This window comes from Thalassophryne amazonica, chromosome 12, assembly GCF_902500255.1.
Source record: "Thalassophryne amazonica chromosome 12, fThaAma1.1, whole genome shotgun sequence".
Lineage (NCBI taxonomy): Eukaryota > Metazoa > Chordata > Actinopteri > Batrachoidiformes > Batrachoididae > Thalassophryne > Thalassophryne amazonica.
In genome coordinates, this window is record NC_047114.1 from 50,984,431 (window position 1) to 50,990,430 (window position 6,000).

The following is a 6,000-nucleotide window of genomic DNA, read 5'->3' on the forward strand; positions in this document are numbered from 1 at the left end:
ATTCTAGAATTAAATGTATTCATGTATTGACAGGAAAATATTCAGTGCAAAGAAAAGAAATATGAAAAATGTATTTTGCATTCCCTTCACATGACACATGACTTTCCTTCCACAAAACCATTTTCAAAAAGCTTCAAACAGCTTTTTGAAAATGTTTTTCAGAGTAGATTAATCTGAGATGTCATGTTTTGTTGTGGACAAGGAAATTTTAGCTTTTGGGAAAGCATTAATATAAGCCTGATGAGATAAAAAGAACAGCTTAGCAAAATGTATTTTCATTTTCGGCTAAAAGCCAGCAGCACTCGGTATCAGATTTTATAATCTACTTGCTTTATTGACTTTGTCTCAAAACGCTGGTCTCCACTGTGAGCATAATAATCGACTTTAATAGTTAATGTATCTGTAAACACGAACAGAAATTCAGTGGTGGTTGGTGAAGAAATTTTTGTTTCAATGTGTAGACCTGTTCAACAAGGGGTTTCAGGGACCACGACCAGGGGCGCCACCAGAGATTTTGGGCCCCATGAAAAGAAATCTTACTGGGCCACCCCCGATATGATTTTGTCAGTATTATAATAGTAATAGGGGCCTCTCTGGGCCCCTGTCAATCATGGACCCCCAGAATCCATCTCCTTATTCTCCCCTTCTCGGCACCCCTGAGTACGACACATAGATTCATTAAAAAAAAATTGCCATTCCTACAATTTTTAAACAGTTAGTTACTGCTCATTAAAATAAAGAACAATAACAAAATAATCAAATAAAATGCCACACTTTAGCTCACTTGCTTGGTCCTTTAATTTTTTTATTTTCAAAATTTTGGAGGCAGTATTTTACTGGAAAAGATATAACTTAAATACAACTTCCAGTAATATGCTATAATATAATATAATATAATATAAAAATGACAAATGGAGCCAAGTGGCTCCATCACTAAACAGCAGATTTTTTTGCTGCTATTTGATACCAATACTTTGACACTAATATCCTTGACCTGTGATATCCCTCAGGGGTTGGTTTTGAGCCCTTTCTTTATTAACCTTTATATGATCCTTTCATACAAGTTATTCAAAAGTATTGTTTATCATAGCTATGCTGATGAGACCCATCTTTACTTTGCTCTCCCATTTAACAACTGTGGTCGCATAAACAGCCCAGTTTTTTCTGTCCCGCCATCACGAAAAGCCAGCCCAGTCTCATGTTTTTTGTTTTTTTTTCGTGCTCCCATCACAAAATAAGTCAAATTTTCGTGACTGGGTTTTTTTTTTAACTCACTATTACTAACCCTACTCCTACCCCCAACCCTAACCATAACCACCCTGACCCCTGCTTCACTTTTAATTTTGTGCAGCCATCATGGAATGAATTAGAATGAATTCATGCTGCTGTGATGAAAACAAGGCGCTTTTCGTCACAATATCATGAACCAATAGATTAATGTATATTTTGTGCTGTTGAATCACAACTTGCCGTGAGACCAGGTTGCGAAAAGCACCCGATTTTCATCACACTTTTTTTTTATTTTGCTATTTATAATCTTCCCCTTCTCCTAACTCTACCCATAACCACAGCATTAGTGTCTACGTTCCCCTAATCATAACCCCCAGACCCCCTTGTCACACCACATTTCGTGCCCCGTCAGGTAAAGCGCCCCATTTTCGTGCTCCCATCACAAACTCATAGATTAATGTACATTTCGTAATGCCGCCACAAACTGCTATGAGACTGGGTTGCCTGCAGAATCTCCTCACTGGGGAATAAACCAAATTAACATGTGAATGTCCCAAAATTTGCTTTTTGTTTAAAAGTTACAAAACTGAAATAATGTGCTTTGCGCTCTAGAGAGTGCCTGATTTGTTTGTGTTGCCTTCAAATGCACAGTAGTGATGTCTGATTGTATAGTAGGAAATATAGAAGGTTAATGTCTTTGAACTTGCAGTTTTGTGGAGGTCTGGATCACAGTGGGGTTCAAGTTAAAATGCTATACTACCTCGTAAAGCAGATGACAGATCTGTAAGGTTCCTTATGCTGGTCGATGTTAAACATTCATGTGTATTAATGACCAACACCTTTGTCTACTCCACTCGTACTTCTTCACCTCACTGTGTTAGAGGGTCTCCTCTATCCCCCATTCTTCTCCCCTCACCTCCTCTTTCACATCAGTTTTTCTTCTTTCCAATTGACTTTCATCTCCTGATCTCCTCATACTTTCTCCCTCTGTCGTGTCATTTCACCCATGGGCTGCTTTTATTTCTCCTCCTCCTCCCCCTTCATATTTCATACCTCTGCCCTCATCTTCTCTCATCTCCGTCCTTTAGTCTCTCACCTGGCCTCCATTCTTGTCACCCTTCATTTCCTTCCTGCCATCCTCACAGCTTTCTCCCTCCCTCCTTGTTTTCTTTCTCCTCCTCCCTTCTTCTCACCATTAGTTTCACCCTCTGATGATTGCCGAGCACATTTCATTTGACATGAAGACAAAGGGCTGAGTACACATGTGGTTTCTCTGCAAGTCCTGTGTAATATGAAATATTAATGCGGGCATAATTTGGCTCCCTGGGTGCAAGGAGGAGGTGGTGGGCTTTATAATCACCAGTGACTGCAGTTTCCTTCCCCAAAGGATGTTAAGGCTGTCACAGTGGATTGAGAAAACAGTAAAGATAACAACAACAGAATGCTTACTGTGGCCTATTTCTGTCTGGGTGTTTAATGGTAATACTGGTGCAGCGCATTGACGGGCAGGAACAGTTCAGCTGTGTGTGCAACATTTTCATCGATTACTGCACAGTGAGTTTTGATAGTTTGGTGTAATTAAAAGAGTCCTTTACACAGTGTGACTAATAGTTTGTAGAACGTGTCAGCTGTGACATTTCCTATACTTTGGACAGAGGACGTGGGAGTGGCATCTGACAGCAGACTGACAAAGAGAAATCACAGTAAAACAATATGTATAGGGCCGTATATAGGAATGTGAAAGGGGGGGTTCAAATCCTTGAGTTGGGGGTCTAGTGGGCCGCAGGGCCCCTGGTGGGGTCGAGGGGCAACGCCCTCGTGGGGGGCTCAGGGGGATGAAGCCCCCCGAAGCAGAAGCTTTTTGAGGATTTCCAGGGGTAAAAAGCTACATAAATTTCATTTGAAACCCAAAATGTATCATTTTAGGAAATACATTTTTATATACAAATAGTCTTTGCTTGGGATTGGATCAGTTGCCATAAGAACCACACAGGAAGAACCAAGATAACATTAATGCAAACTTTATACCTGCCTGTCGGTTGCGAATGACGCAAGGTTCAAGCTTGGCTGATGCAAGCACACATGATTCAAATCCATATAGTTTTTGCAAAAAATAAAAAGGTCGGATAGTTTTCTAACAGACTTCATATTTAGCAGCATTAATATTCGTGTTTGCATTATGAATATGTACGTATATGTATGTTATGTATTAAAATAGTGGTATTTAATTTGCCCACCTTGTTTAACTCGCGAAATTCACATAATAAATCCCATGAGAATATTTGCACCTTTACAGTATTTGCAACAGGAAGGAGACGCTCCCTTTATTTCTCAGCTTATACACACAAACATGTTTTTACAAACCAGACAAGTGTAATTGTGTGTCAACATGGGTATTTACAAGCCTACTAATCTGTTTGATATCAGAGGAGGATAGGGACCAGCGAGCAAAAATTCTCAACCCCCATGGGAAGAGTTTATCTAGCAGTTTCCCCTTTCATCACTTAAGGGATTACTCTGGCAGAAGAAATTGAAACTTGAGGGTGTGTGATAATAGCTGTGTAACAGTTAGTGCTTGTTGCTTATTATCAATGAAAAGAAAATACATAACGTTGATATCCAGATCAGAAAAAAAATCAGCAGAATTCTCGGGGGGGGGGGGAGTTCAGTTGAACCCCCTGAACCCCCTCTATATACGGGCATGTTGTATTGTGTTTTTGTGCACAAGATTCTCATAGCTTCTTTATGCACACACACACACACACATATACATATATATATATATATATATATATATATATATATATATATATATATATATATATATATATATAGACTAGCTGAGTTACCCGTTCTACGCACGGGTAATAGAGGATAATTTTATCCATGTCTTTGCATAATTCATTTCATGTCACTTTAGTTAAGGTGTAGTAAGTTGCATTGCGAGTATGTTGTCATCATTAATTTTCATAGAGCAATTTGTGACATTGATGAGACTCGTGAATAATGATAAAAGGTGATAGCATGTCATAACACTGCAATGCTCTGGCATGCAGTACACAGCAGGTACATTTTAATTGAAAAAACGGGAACCTTAACTCGCACACAGCGCACGTTGACCTGTTCGGATTGTAATTAAAGTGCACCCTAGTCAGCCGCTATTACGCAGTAAGTAAAGTGTGATGCTTGCTACCTGACCTGAATACCATGTGAACTGTGAAAATAAGGGCTCCAGTGATCGGGTTGTGATCTATTATATAAGGCTGACCGTGTGTGTGTGTGTGTGTTTCTGCACGTGCGGTTCCAACCTAAGGGCCCCAGTGACCTTCCCCTTGGTGCCCCCAGTCACCATACCAAGTTTAGTGTCGATTGCTTAATTTCTGTGGCTGTGCACAGCAAACGCAAACCCTGCCGCATATATACAAAGACAGATTGGCTTTTATATACAGTATGTAGATATATCCCAGCTACCTGGGAAATCTAATCCATCTTTCCCAGGGTCTCCTCCCAGTTGAAGTGCATAGTACCTACTGACGGCATCCTCACCAGATGCCCGAATCACCAGCTCTACTTAGAGTCCCTCCCCGATATTCAAGCTCCTGGCCCTGTCCCAGAGTGGAATCCCAGATGCCCGATGGAGGAATCTCATGTCCGCCGCTTGTATCCACGTCCTTGTTAACGCAATGCTGAAATACCCTCAGCCATATGAGCATTGTCTTCTTTAGAATTTAGACGTCCACCCTCTTGGCCCTTTCTGGAATGTCTTTGGATACTACTGGTCTAGTATATACACCAGGGGTGCTCAAGTTTGGTCCTCGAGAGCTACCTTCCTGATACTCTTAGTTGTCTCCCTGCTCCAACACACCTGAATCCAATGAAAGACTCGTTAGCAGGCTTTTAATGAGCCTTTCATTGGATTCAGGTGTGTTGGAGCAGGGAGACAACTATGAGTATCAGGAAGGTAGCTCTCGAGGACCAAACTTGAGCACCCCTGATATACACTCACCACCCAAACAATACACACTAACCTGCCACTTTATTAGGTGCACCTTGCTAGTATCAGGTTGGACCCCCTTGTGCCTTCAAAACAGCCTTAATTCTTCGTGACATATATTTCAACAAGGTGTTGAAAACATTCCTCAGAGATGTTGACATGTCCATGTTGACATGATAGCATCACAGAGTCGCACATTCAACCAGTCTGCCCATTCTGCTCTGACCTATGACATCAACAAGGTATTTTCATTCACACAACTGTCGCTCACTGGACAACTTCTCTTTTTTGGACCATTCTCTGTAAACCCTAGAGATGGTTGTGTGTGATCTTGTGGTGTTGTGTTATCTTACCATAAAATTACTTTGGTAAAACTTAAAGTCTCCTTTAAAATATTACTTGAGTAAAAGTCTTAAAGTATCTGACATTTATTGTACGTAAGTATCAAAAGCAAATTTCTCATATAAAATGTAGTTTAAATAAAAGTATTGAGTAAAAGTAAAATCCAAAACGAGTGGACAGAAAAGAAAACCAGTGTGGTGTCTGGAGAAACCAGGAGGGGGCCTCAGCCCCTATAAAAGGCTGGATCCGCCTCTGGTGGAGCAGATGGTGTTGGTGACAGGATGAGTGAGCAACAGGTGGATGTTTATAGCTGTGGGTCAATCTACAGAAAGTGACATTTTGAAGTCCAGCCCCTCTTTTGTTGCACATATCACAAATGTGACTGTTATTTTGACTGAAATATATGCCAATCTATTAGCATTCTTTAAACAAGT